At 28.8% G+C, this 15,582-nt stretch overlaps 1 protein-coding gene across 5 annotated transcripts in view; it reads right to left on the bottom strand.

Annotated features, from left to right (window-relative positions):
• LOC108562273 (bone morphogenetic protein 1) overlaps nucleotides 1-7,931 on the bottom strand; it is an 86,318-nt gene extending 78,387 nt beyond the window's left edge. For all 5 annotated transcript variants that reach the window (XM_017920566.1, XM_017920564.1, XM_017920567.1 and 2 more), the window contains exon 1: nucleotides 7,614-7,931. The gene's annotated coding sequence lies outside the window, so the exon portion shown is untranslated. The remainder of the gene's footprint in view (nucleotides 1-7,613) is intronic.
• Between the last annotated feature and the right edge of the window lie 7,651 nt (nucleotides 7,932-15,582).

Raw genomic sequence — 15,582 nt, forward strand, 5'->3', positions numbered from 1 at the left:
TGGAGCCACATCATCCGTGAATAAGCTAGCTTCTATACATGTATATAAATATATAGTAAAAAATACAGAACGCGTAAAGCTTTTAATACATCACACGTTGTTTGCTTCAAAATATAACAAAATTAATAACTATTTAAATAATTGACAAACAGATTGAAATATTAATGTAAACATTATTAAATTTTCCCTACATTTTAATACAAAATATAATATTTGCATAATTTTTTATTATTGTTACTTCTTTGTATTTATTTTATTACTTTACTTTAATTTTTTATTATTTATTGGTTTCAAAAGTTACCGGCCAAACAATTTAATATAAAACAATACATAATCTTATCGAATGATTGCACAAACCTTTACGACAGATATCTATAAACAAATACAATAATGAACAAAGGCAAATATAATAAAAAAATCATAAAATTCTAAAATTGAAGATGCACTTATTATTATATAAATTTCTTAAAAGAAAAGTTTATAGTATAATAATTATAGTTTTATTCAAAACTATACTTTTTTTGTTAGAATATCGGAATGAAAGAACTTGAAATCTTTCAAGTTATATTTTATGTTTTAAAATATGGTAATAATTAAGTTTACCGGTAATACTTGTTATAATAATTATTAATTTAAAATGATATTTAGAGTATAAATATCATTTTCATAATTATAAATTAAAAATTCAAATTTATTCTTTATTTTTTTTAAGCACAAATGTTTCTTTATAGGTTTTAATGTTATATAAATTTTAAATCATATTCAATAAGAAAGTAATTGGAATATAATTTAATATTGTTGAATCAACTTTAAAACAGAAGCGCTTAACCCAAATAATTTGCTGCACCCAAAAAATATTATTGAGTAAACCACACATATAAAAAATAAAACGAAGAACTTATTTAAATAATTATTTTTGTTGCTGGTCATGCCTGCTTTAGAATAATCTTTGTATAGTTACCAAAACGCGTATCATCTACGTCATGATGAGTCAGCAGTCACTGCAAATCTTAAACGTTTAGACTATGCTTATATGGTTATAAAAACGCCTTATATTATGACGTACGATGAAACACCCGTTTGGATAGTGCTTATTTGTAACATCTTACATACTTCGCTTACACTATATTAAACTATTCTTCTCGATGGCAACTTTCAACTATTCAACTACAAAACTTATAATATTCTAATACTGTCACTTAAACTATTGCTTAACTACGAAACTAATAATCTTCTCCATGCTTAACTCCTCTGAGCTAAGCTTCCCCTACAACTTCATGGTGTACATTGTTGCCTTGCCGCCTTTCACAACAACTGTGTTTTGTCAGAATAACGTACGAGTATCTTGGAAATAAGAATTCAGTTTCATCGAATATTGGATAAATTCAATTCCTCACTTTACGATCAATATAGATCAAGAGTAAAAATAATCTACATACTGAAACGTCATAGTAGTACAATTTAATAAGTGTATTAGGTATGACATCTATTATATTTTGTTGAATAAAAGTTTATTAAATGCTTTTATCTTTTATCCCAATATTTTTAAAATTCAATAAAAAGATGAACAATATACGTAGTAAGAGATGATAGTAATATAATTTAGTGAGTAGATGTATTATGTATAATACCGATTGCGTTTTGTTGGAATGTCGCATCTCGGAATGATGTTTGTTGTCACAGACCGAAGCGAAATTGAAACGTAACCGTGCAGATTGAGCGCCGACGGCGGCGCCGATTTACGCCGAAACGTTACATAACATTCTCCCTGGAATGCCTGCTAATGGTCCACACGAAGAAAGCAGAAGTAAATAGTTAATAAAGGGAACGGGTTACTTGAACAGCTGTTTGGTTACCGTTGCGGATCAATAGCCACCGCGCCCTCTCCGAGACTTCTTCCACTTATACGCACGCTGACACAAACACACATACCCTCACACACAGATACCGAAATCCATATACATACACCATCAAAATTCACTTGCTTACAACATACAAATAGCATATAGCGACGTTCCTAATTACTTTTAGTAAGCGTACACATCCTATTGCAGTCGGATGCACGGAAAACGCAGGATCAGATCTGAACCCGAATCTCTGCCTGTTTCCACCAGCGAACAACGCCCATTTTTGCCTCCGTCCTGCAGGATTTTCCTTCTTTCCTCGTTTTTATTTTTATATATTTTTTTTCTTTCAACTCTCCTCCTCAACCTTATTATTTTCGCTGCCGCATTTTTCGTTTTTCCGTTCTCCAACGGCCGCGAATATTATGTAATATCAGATCATCCATCACGGGAAAGTAAAGCGTGCAGCAAACAACAAACAGCCGGAAAAAATAATAATATTGTAGAACGCCCTCTTTCTACGTTACTTTTTTTTTCTTTGTTTACACGCACGATCGCACCGTACTTGATTACATAATCAAACGTATTTAATGCGCCGCGATTGAAACTAAGTTAACTGGATACGTGGACGTGATCTTTGAACTTTATCCACGAACAACGCCCATTTTTCGGATCACTGTATCGCTTAGCTTTTTCTCTTCAGTAAATACAAATTGTAGCCAGCAAAAATTGTTTCAAGTAAATCTAATTTATAATAAAGTAATCTTTTCGATTAAAAAAATATATGGGTGCGCCGGGTATTTTTTTTTTAAGAGAAACAATAAATGTTTGCTCAATATTTTTTTTTGTTAATAATATATTTATGAATGAAAAAAGCCAACGAATAAAAATAACCATAGATAAAGTAAAATCATTAAAAGCGAGATCAAGTTATATTTTTTTTTCCGACATGAAACACATTATCGTATTTTACATTAGTTTATATGGGGCAAATTGTTTCACTATACGAGTAAAAATTCGGAAATTCTGCAACGGATTATACTCGTTAAGCGAGGTTCCACTGTTCCACAGCAGTAGCTAAACTTCAAGAGTTTTGTTGTGGCTCAACTAATAAATAAAAAAATATATACATTACGGCTCATTTTTTTTAAATCTTTGTACCAAAAAACCTTAGTTACAGCTCCCAATATTTTCAAGTGGGTAACTATGTCTCTTGCTGTCACAGTCTGACCAGTGGTTTTTTACTATAATTTGGTAAGTTTTCAATCGCTCATTTTTCTCAATAAAAATGACTTGCTGAACGATATATAACATCTAGATACACTATTAAATAAACTTCAATCCTAAAATTATTTGTATACTTTATATAACTGTTATTTTTGCTCAATAATCACATCTTTCTTTCTCAACATTATATTATATATTTGTTAAAAATAATTTAAAACAATATGTTTTTCTTTTATATTAAAAAAATATTTAATCTTCGTTTATGTTTACTCAATATTAATGCCAAACAATATCTATTTTAAAAAAAAAATAAAAACTTTTATATTAGAATAATTTAAATTTTGTATAAAGAGTTTAATTTTTCTTGTATTCTGTAATAAATAACGTCTATATTTTATTACATACTTAATGTAAAATAAATGTCTATATAATTTTAATTTAAATGTACTGTGGAACCTCGCTTAACGAGCATCTCGCATAATTAACGAGCAAAATTAATTGTAAGAAATTGTAAAGAGAAGAGAAGTCCCGAATTGCGCGCTTGCTACATCATTTTTAAAACGTATGTGCATATATTATGTGTATTTTTGAATATGTTTCACTATACGAGTAAAAATCCGGAAATTTTGGAACGGATAAAACTCGTTAAGCGAAGTTCCACTGTATATACAAATATTTAAATAAAATATAACAAATTTATTTTAAACTACATGATTTTATAACTATTTTAAGGCTTATTTTAGAAAGAAATATTTATTGTAACTTTATAAATTACGATTTTATTACTGAAACAATTCATAACATATTTCATAGTGAACAAGTTCGCATAATTTAATCATTGTTCAAATAGTCTATTATTCAATATAATATAATTTAAAAAATCTACATTTTAGTTTCCAAATATTGAAAATATAATTACATAATTGTATTAGTTTATATATAATATTTTGGACCAAATCATGTATTTATTTCGTAACAAAATAAAATTTACTGTTATTTGATATAAATAAATTATTAATAATAGACAAAAATTGTATAAAAGAATATGAATAATATTACAATGATATAGAAAACATCAAAGGATTCACAGTATAATAAAATGATAGAAATATGTTGAAAATGAGGAACAAACGCTCGACACAAATAAATTAATTGTTCGGTGTCACGGACAATTATTTCTGTTTGTAGATCAATCGAAAACAACAAAACACACTTTACCACCAATTTAACAGACCGAAGTACATTTTCCATTAATTAATTAATTTGATTTGTGAACTGTTTACTGCAATAAATTCGATTATTTTCTTTTATAAAAAGCATTTATCACCATTATTTATTGTTATAAAAGAAATATATTATAAAATATATTATTTTTATATCGGAATATAACATATATAAAATAAGTAAAATTAGAATTAGAAAAATAGATTTATTATTATATAAATAAATAAACCACTAAACTATATTTCATTTCTCAAAACTATATACATTAATTTCATATAGTATTAATTATTTTTAATTACTAAATAATTAATTTAATAATCGTTTATTTATGAATTAAACAATTTTGTCATCAATAATTATTTAATTTAATAACGTTATATAATGTAATTTTCAGATGATTACGTCCACACGACTTCAGATATGAAACATAATAGATATTAAATAAACATTTTTGAAATTAGAGATAAAAAAAATATGTAAGAAACAACAAAAAATAATATATTTAAATGAAAATAATAAAGCAAATGTGAAATTGATATTGATCATTTTTCGTAATTGATTAATATGAATATTGGAATTTTAAAACTTTATGTAAATATTATTTACGTGTAAAATATTGCGTTTTATAGATTGTGAATGCATAATTTCATATTGAGAAGGGTTTTTCTAAAATGGTTTATATTCTAAGTTTAAGAAAAGATAATTCTTTGTTGAAAGATTTTATAAATATTAACAAAAATTGTAGATAAATTATCTACAAAACCGAGAAGAAATACTTTGTATGTGTGTGCAAATAATTATGTTTAAAAATAGTAATTTTTTTATGACTTAAAATGTGTGAAGTATCAATTCTATAATGGTTTTCAGAATACTGAAGAAAATCGGTGGATGCGCCAGGTTATTGGCTCTAATGGGCACACCCCCAACCACTTTGAATGTAAAATTGAATTTTAAATCGTAAAAATTTATTGCATACAATCATTTATAATCATTTTATTTTGTTTTACTATTAGACGAATCGAAGAAACAAATTACTAATACAAATAGTGTGCCAGATTATATTTGTATATAGTTACATCCTCATATTCTAAGAAGTAAAATTTGATAGAAATATACAATAATATAAAAAAAACTCCTACAATATAATTGATAAAATAAATATGATTTCCGTTTAAAATAATTTATTTTTTTAAAATTTGTGTACAATACATTATGTTTATTAAAAGACATATTTTTTATATTAAATTCTATAAAAAAATATTTGGGGGAGGGTCGCAAAAAATTAATGACAGATCTATCTTGGTTATTTTTCTACACATACCCATTTTTCTAGGGGTCGCTGAAACTTTTTATATCCATAAGGGGGTCGCGGACCAAAAAGTTTGAGAATCACAGATATAGAGAAATAACTAGAAACACAAATATGAAAATCTATAAAAATGAAATAAAAAGAAATATATATTATCAAATGTTTATAAACAATTGTTATTTAGATTGATAGTTGTAAGAAAATAAAATAGAGAACTATTTGTTAAGTCGATAATTTAAGAGGATGCGCTGAGTAAGATTTTTGGAAAATGGTCACACCCCCATATATTTAGTCAAAGAATGTTATATTAAGAAGTCCATAGTATTTAAAAAAAATCTATAATAAAATTTAAAATAAATTAAATAAGCCTTTCTTGTATAAATGAAGAATGAGATTTCTTTAAAATAAAATAAAATTTATTTTAAAGTAAATATAGATAAATAATAATAGTTTATGAAAAATTATATATAATTTTGATTTCAATTAGTAAATGTAATGTGAATATAATAAAGGGTTGATTATTAATCAACTAAAATAGAGGATGCGCCAGGTTATGTCTTTGTCCATGGTCACACCCCCTCATCTTTGTAGGTGAAATTTGTATAACGAAATTCAAAATGTTTATAAATTGGATATACAATTTTCAATTAATGTAACTTAAATTTATAAATGTAACATCAATATTTGTTAGTAAACAGAATTAGTGGATACGCCGGGTTATTTTCTTTAGGACGGTCACACCCCCCACAATTTCAGTCACAAAATGTATTATTAAGAACTAAATAGTATTACAAGAAATATCTGTATAACATAAATTATACAGATTCAAGTTAAGTTTGTTCTTCAAATCAGAGGATAGTAATATTTTATGAAATAAATAAATGAAATTAATTAACAAATAAATATTTGCATTTTTTTTTTAAATTGTTATAAATTTTCTATGAAAATATGATTTCTTACGATTTAAATTTGTAATTGTACTGAGAATAAAATAAAGTCTACGAAATTAGTGGATGCGCCTGGTAATTTTTTTTTTTGAAGATGGTCACACCCCCATAAGTTTTCTCACAAAATGTAATGTTAAGCAAAGTATTCTAATAAATATCTCTACAATATAATATACTTATACTTATATAATATAATAACTTGAATAAACTACGTTTATAAAAGAAATGAAAATATGATATTCAAAAAATAAATAAATTAAGTTAATTAATAATAATAAAAAAATACTTCCTTTTGCTAAATAAATGTTATAAATTATCTAAAAAAAGTTGTTGAATTTTTGTTGTAAATTAAATTTATGATTGTAGTGTAAACAAAATAAAGGACTGTTTGTTAGTCAACAGAATTAGTGGATGCGCCGGGTTATTATTACCGATGGTCACACCCCCGCGACTTCGGACGCGGAATGCAATGTTTCTAAGAAATAGTCAGATGGAAGCGGTGTGCTCCCTTACATAAGAGGGTGTTTTTTTATTAGGCGATATTTTGGGGCGTTCACTTTGCGCTTGCAAAAAAGGGGTGTGGGTGTTTGTAAAATGCGAGTACAAATCGAGGAATGCAATATAAATCAAAGAATTAAAGACATCGAAGATGAGATCCGCACCGTTTAAAACCACGCCCCTCCGCGTCTAAGAAAGACTTAAACAAACTTGAAGATGCTCCGAAATGTAAACATTGTGAATCGATAGGCCTAGTTAGAGAAACGATAGTAATCGTAGGGTGGGTGGGTGTACATTCTACACTCGACATTGCAACCGTATTGTGTGTATTATGTGTGGCGGCGGTGCCTGCTTACGGTTTATTTGTTTTTCTTGGCCCGCCGCCCCCGCACGTACAGTGCTAGTGGCGAGATAGGGGTGTGTCTGGTGTATGGTGTGGGGGGCGGCGTACCACGGGTCGCGCTACCGCTCCACCGGGTGCAGGATCTTGGATGGCGGCGGCTGCAGCGGCGGTGGATTTCTTTTTCTGTTTATAAACGCTGGGGGGGCGGTTGTTGGACTTACCCTTGAACACCGGGCGCCTCGTCGGCCGCCATCTTATCCACGGCAAAGGGGGCACAGATACAATGATAGTATGGTGTAACGACGGGGGTTGGCAGAGGAGAATGTTCGACGGTGGTGGCCGTTGAAATATTCTGGTGGATGGGCGATCCTTCGCGTTCCGCTACAAAGTCACTTCTTCAGTCAATGGGGCACACATAACACACGCAAAAACGATAGCACTGTCCTGTCAGGATACCCGACGGGTGACGGCCCGCCCCGCCCAGTCCCGTGACATCGCAAGACGGCCGCCCGCTCTCGTCCGACATGCAGCCGTCTAAACGCGCACCGACGGAATGGGAGCGGTCGCGACCGCCGCCGACTGCCCGAAAGCGCGCGCCGCCACCGCAGGGGTGGCGACGCCAACCGAACGCCACGCACAAATACAAAAATTACAGATGCGCCAAATTTAAACCATCCCCAACCAACAAAACCCCCCACAAAATCGCGAACTACATTTATTTTTATAGTTTTACATTTTTTTTTAAATTTATTGTTTATTTTCTGTCTCGAAGCAACAGTGATATACACCCACGCATCACATCCGCCCACTGTCATTTCCGCGGCCCACGTTAATTAACTACATACAATAGACCAGTGCTCTTCAAACTTTATCGACTTACGAAACCTTTATTTTTAGACATAAATACAAAAATTACATATGCGCCTAATTTCAACCATCAAAACCACCCCAAAATCGCGGCCTATATATTTATTTGTATAATTTTACAATTTTTAATATGTATTGTTTACTTTTCGTTTCCAGGCAACACATCCGCCCATCCATGTTAATTAACTACACGTACAATTGGCTACACAATAGACCAGTGCTCTTCAAACTTTATCAACTTACGAAACATTTTTTTTAGCAAACTACCCCTTTCATTTCCGAGACCTACTATAATTAACAATCATTCTATACATAAAATATTCTGTCAAGCCCTATTTATTATTTTACATAATTAGTGGATGCGCCGGGTTACCTTTTAACTTCTTAAAGCCGAATATTTCATATTTGATACATACCGTTTCTAAAACAGTATGCGGGACAGAACAATATTTTCAAGCAATGTTCGGGTATAACATATTTAGTTCAATCATATTTTAAAATATATACTCGTTGACAACTTTTATTGTATTTAACATTACGTAATTAATAGTTTAAATGCAAGTTTTTATGACACAAATTATTCTTTTATAAATTAATTCCGGCGTTAAGAAGCTAAAAATGATTATACTATATTAATATAGTTTACATTAAGCTTTCTATTACATAACAATATAGGTATCCCCCGATTTACTATTTCCGTTCGAAAGGATTGTTCTTACTACACTTTATCATGGTTTTTACTTTTATATATGTTATCTTCCGTATTACTGACTGCATACATTTGAAAAAATAGATTAAAATAAAGAAAATAATTACTTAGAAATACCTTCACAATTATTTAATAAAAAACGAGGAAAGAAACAAATGCAACAAAACAGATAGTACAACTTCCAAAAATATTATATTTTATTAAACGAATTATTATTGTAACAAGTTAGAGCTTTTAGAATTTTGTTCGTAAATCCGGGAGTTACATAATACATATATAAAATATATACGAAATCTGTTATTTATTTATTATTTATTATCTTCATAATACACCTATTGTTAAAAACCGCAGTACAAGTAAAATAATGATATAGATATGTAAGGTATAATAATAATGTTTTTAACACAAAAATAAAATAATTACTTAAATTATTTAGTTTTTTCTACCAAAATAAATTGAATATTTTATAAAATGTAAAAAAATAACAATTCAATAATTCAATATAGAGAGATCATAAAATATACTTCAGTTTTGTAAATACACAATAAACGTAAGAAATTTTTTTTTAACCTCTTAACTGATTTGAACATACGCGATACGTTTTTATTAGAATGGTCTTACAGTACGATTTACACAGAAACAGATTTTTTAAAAACCGGTTTTTGAATCACATCTTTTCTACAAAACCGATTTCCGAATTTTCACATAAAAAAAAATAAGAGAAAAGATTTTGATAAAAAAATATATCAAAATAAAATCTCAAAAAACAAAACTTAAAATATTCTATAATAATATATAAAAATAACTATGAAACTACAACAAAATAAAATGTATTTAATAGAAAATTATATAGAAAAACAAATAATAATAAATTATTCTAAAATATTATTTTATTTTTTATTTTTAGTTTTCTTTAAAGCATTAAATAATTCATCTAAATTTTAAGTTCTCCTTTTTTAGGCGGAACCAATTTATTTCTTCAGATTCTTTAAGATATTTTATGAATTGATTTTGATTTTTTTTCTAAACTATTCCATCTCCTTTGGAAGTCAAGAATAAAATTTAATTCCTTCCCACTTTACTGTTTGTTACATTAAACTAATTGTTTAATAATATTCCTGTTTTATGTCACAGACGATGTTTTATCAAAATGTTTATGTTTTTAATCAAAACCACTTTGAACATATCTCGTATGTCCGATGTAAAATATTACGCGGACATACCATGGGTCATTTTTTATTGTGTTCTTCAGATTTAATAAATATTAGGTGAAGTAAGAAGTTCTGAGCAATTTTTGTTAGATGATTTTAGTGAGCCATATACGTTGCATCTTGCTTTAAAAAAAGTTTTTTGACAGTTTTGTGTTTAGTGAATCCAATTGTCTGTACCACTACGACCAAGTGGAAAAGCGGAGCAGGCGAAAAAAAAAATTGTTTATAGACCCAATACAGTATCGAATGCAACAGCAAATCGTTGGTTCCAACGCTTCCGTTCTGGACGTTGAAGATGAGACACGTTGAAAATGTTGATAAAATCATCAAGTCAAATCGGAATAGAGCACTTATTCCATTGTCCAAGAACTCAAGACTAGCCAGAAAATCGTTTGGAACCATTTGCATAAGGCTGGTCTCAAGTTTGGTCTCGATGTATGGGATAAATCGCTCAGAATTTTTTACTTCACCCAATATAATTAAGAACAATTTATAAATATAATTAATAAATAATTTAATAAACATTTTCAAAAAAACCCCTCTTAAAGGTTAAGAACTTAAGTCTTTAAAATATTAGTTCTGGAATTATCAAATCTAAGCAGTGCAGTGATTTCCAACTTGTTTTTACCTTATTATTATTAATATTAAATTTCCGTGGTACACATACATACAAATCAGGGCAGGTCTAAAATCTTCTCGCAACATACCGTTATAAAATCATTGGTCTAAATCAGCAATTCCCAAAGTGGGCGCTACCATAATACATATATCTTTCTGTTTAATTGCTATAAAAAAAATCAAAAACAGGTATTTCCAGGGGGCTCTGAGTAATATTTTTTTATGGAAAGGGGGCAGTAGGCGAAATTAGTTTGGGAATCACTGGTCGTTTTAGCCTATTGGTAACATTTTAAATTGGTTTCAAAATGACAGCTGTCACCTTGTGTCAAAGGAAGGAACTGGTGAAAAACTTTTAGCAATTGGGAACAACTACAAAGAAATATCGCTTCTAAAAAGTTGAGAAACGCTGGTCTAGATAAATAAAAACAAGCTGAGAAACAGAATTATAATCCAGAAAAACCACAGAAAATGATATATATGTATTTTTAGAATTCTTGTAAATTGATCTGTTCAATTTTGATATTCTACAATGCGTCATACGTCCATTAGGAAAAAAATGTTTTTATCTATATATATTAATAAATAATTATTTGCGTATAAAATTGTAAGGAATAAATTAATGAGTGAAAAAGAAAAAAATCTTGATGTTACTTTTAGCGGATGCGACGGGTTTATTTGAAACCCACGCAACTTTGTACGAGTAATTCAGTATGAAATAGGTTTTATAAAATGGAATTTACGTAGGTGTAGTTAATAGCATATTGTTATTTCTTCTTTCTTAAAAATAAAATGTATATTGTAATTTTCTTTCCATTAATGAATACTGATATTCAAATTTGTAATTAGTAATTTCTTGAATTTCAATACTAGAATCATTATACTCATTTTTTTTTTTAGTTATTATAGTTTCAAACCATTCGAAGTTCGAAGAAAAATTGCTTAAAAATAATATTTTAACAAAATTTCTAATAATAACACTAAATACTTTTATTGTAGCAGTCATACAAAATTATAAATAAATGGGAATAAACTAAATACATCTGGTGAGTATACCTTTGACTAGATATATCCTTTTTTCTTTAATTTACTCAGAATTACTGTTTTTGTTATATCTTGTTTTTTTTTTATATTTGGTTATTTTATTTTAATAATTGTTTTTTTAATTATATGAATGTAACTATAACGTGTTAAAATAGACAACGCTGCATCTACGCTCCAAGGTGCAACTATGCTTCCAAAATTCGGGGAAACCGGATCGAACCGTGAAAGAAGACGGTTGAGTTCTCCAGTTGAGAAGATATTATAGATAAGTTCCAAGAAGACGATGTTGGTGCTCTAGAGGAGCCAAGGCCCACCGTCGGAGAAGAAATGTACTGATCTGAGAAAGCAGTTATAAGTGTTCTTCCTCTCAATAAAAGGAAGTGGCGACCTGAACCTTCCCATGTCACGGACTCACGCCCAAGCCGGCTGAAGATTTGTATATATTCTGTTTTTCGTACACGAAACGCTGTCGTGTTACATAACTTTTATTTAATAATAATAATATTTATTGAAATATTAAAATTACAAAATAAAAAATTAATACAATAATATAAATATCATAAATCAAAAAGTCAACTGCTACAAATGGATATTGACCATAGGTTTTTCTGCCCGGCTTTTATTTATTATGGTCAATAAATTATCATTAACATATTAATAAAATTTAAAAAAAAAGACAAACTTATTAGCCTTAATTAAGGAAGCAAAGTTTTTCTATATTACGAATTGACATAGCATCTTTTTAGGTAAAGAAATCTTGTTTTACCAACATCTATTCTAATACAACTACTGATTAAAAAATGTAATAAGTTTTATGGTTTTATTATATGATGCAAATACAATGTGTATTAAAATGTGTTATAATAATGCCGCATTTCAATTTGTTATTTTAAATTGCATTTTACAACCGGGTTGTGATTATAGTAAATGAGAAAATCCAGCGCATTCGCAAATTAATTTCATTTTTTATTTTTATTGAATACTTTAATGAAACACATAATAAATACTAATTTATTAGTATAAAATTGCATATATTTAATCAAATCAATTTTATAAAAAAAATCAGCAACAAAAGTGATAATGTCGATTTACTCTACCAGGGTAAACGTGGTAGCTGCTATCTCACTCGAAACTGGTCAGAGCGTAAGTAGTACACAGTAACTTGCTTACCACAAATTTTCAAAAATTTGTTGGGAAACCAGAAAAAAGTGGAAATACTGAAATAACCAACAACTTTCTTGCGCTCTTTGGCATCAATAAAATTCGCCCAGCACCTTATTCTAATGCCCTTGTGATTTCTAGCGGTTTCCAAAAATTTAAAAAATAAAGTAAAGAGTCTTCAGTTCCAATTTGAAATTGAAAAGCTCCAAAAAGCCTATTTTGAGTAATGTTTTGAAACTACTGACTTCAGAAATGTATTGAAATAAATGGAAATTATGTAGAGATATTATAAAAAGATGAATATTTAAAATAATCAAATAAAGTTTAATAAAAGTAAAATGATAAATCTAACTTTTTGTTACAATAAAACAATAAATAATACAATTAAATCTCATCAAAATTATAAAACAAAATAGACTATAATTGCGACAATCATGATGAGACATCACGTAAATTTGGTTGCATACATAAAAGCACAATACAGTTTACTACAACAGTTGAAGATTTTTCTTTTAATTAAATAATAATATTTATTGCAATAATAAATTACAAAATAAAAATTCAATACAATAATAAAAATAATATAAAATCTTAACTACTGTAAAGGGTTTCTTAATTGAATGAATTATACCTAAAATATTTTTTATTGAATATTCTAACATATATTTTTTATATAAAATTGAAGCATTATTAATATTAAAATGTAGATTCTGAAGTAGTTCTTCGAGTAGTTTGAGATTATGAAATAATCAATTTATAGGGATGCTCCTTTATACTCTTACATTACGTAAAATATGCATCAAGTATTGTATTTAGCAGTTGTTAAATGTTGTATGTTCCAAACGTTTATTGTCTGAGAAGAACTTGAATTTTAATGAAATGATATGTTGAAACTTTAAAACTGTGCTTTTTCTGTTTACTAGTAATACTCTTATGATATTACAAAAACCTCAATTTGTGTCTTTTATATCAGATTTATACAAAGTATTCAAATTCAAATAATTATATTTATTTAGAAGATGTAAAACATTAAATAAATCAATATAATAAAATTGTATTTTGTAAAAACATTCTTAACCTATTTTTTTATATCGAAGTAGGTATTAACGAGAGTTAAATCCTTATATGTATCATGAACCCATTCATAAGTAATTGGTATATAGTAAAACTCGAACTCTTTAGTTCCCGAAAAATTCAATTCCCAAACATAAAACCGGAACAAAGACTAATCCGTTTCCTAACAAAACTTCAATTTCCGAGTATAATGAATTCAGTTTCCAAACTAGAGTTGAATCTGTATGTTTGTAACAATGAACCAATTAATAAGTAATTAGAATACAGTGGAGTCCTTCTTACGCAACAATAAAAAGTAAAAAAAGTTACATAATTTTCGAGTAATTAAAAAACACTGAAAACGAATTTCTATCTTATTGTAAATTGAACGAAATTTCGGTCATATTCATGACCATTTAAAATCTAAATATTGATTTTTTGTCAGCGGACTCATTCGAAAGGTGACGGTCTGCATCGTCACATTTGACAGCACGTAGCATACCTTTAATTTGAGTTTTCAATGATGCAACTAGCACGCGCGTTTTTCGACAAATTTATAAAAAATGAAGACATCGAAAATCGTCCTTTCTTACGCAATGAACGGTAAAAACCGTTGCTGTTATACAACGCTATTCCGCCCCTGCTTATGCAATAAAAAAAAATAAAAGTTAGTGATCGCGCGATCGGTAAAATTTACCCTGGCGTACTTTATACTACAGCTGACAAGTAGTGACTGCTCTAAAAATAGGATAATTAGGTATGCCTTCAGTCGCGGCAGAACGTAACTTTAAAAACAAGTCGGTTAGAACAATTAACTCTAAGTATGGGTAAGTTTTACCCACTCTGCGCATCCACAAGGGTTAAGGAAAATCCTATCATACTACGATTTTAATAAAATCTATGTAATAATCACGTGATGATACTCCATTTTAGCAACGACACATTTGATAGCATCGTAGCAGACGATAAGATAGTTTTTGATCTATTCGTACAAAACTGAAGATGAAAACCGTCCTTTCTCGGTGACGCTCTTGTATAGTCTTCTTATGCGACAATAAAAATTCAAAATAGTTAAGTAACTTTTGAAAAATTAATAAAAAAAAATACTGCGATTTCAACAAAATTTTGTAAAATAAAGCGCTAAATTAGCAAATTTTCGGTAATTTCCAGGACCATTCAAAATCGAAATATCGATGATACAATTGTTTCAGCGAACTCATTCGATAGGTTTACGATTATACAAAAAGTGACTTTAAAAGATATAGTAAAAAACTATTTATGTACAAAAAATGTTTAATACTTTTTTTAGAATTTACTTTCATTTTACTCAATTCAGTTTGTTTTGAAATTTTCCAACTATAGTGAATCCGCACTATGCAGGTATTGCTGTACCAATTGAGTCAAGTTCGCATTAAGGACTATATATTTTTGTATACAATATATACTTTATCCTTCCCAATTCAAATTAGGTGAATGGAGAAATAAAACGAAGAAAATGACAGTGGAAGCCAACACAGCATTTCAGAGCAG

This window comes from Nicrophorus vespilloides, unplaced genomic scaffold (genome assembly GCF_001412225.1).
Source record: "Nicrophorus vespilloides isolate i.1.1-1 unplaced genomic scaffold, Nicve_v1.0, whole genome shotgun sequence".
In the NCBI taxonomy this organism is placed as follows: Eukaryota; Metazoa; Arthropoda; class Insecta; order Coleoptera; family Silphidae; genus Nicrophorus; species Nicrophorus vespilloides.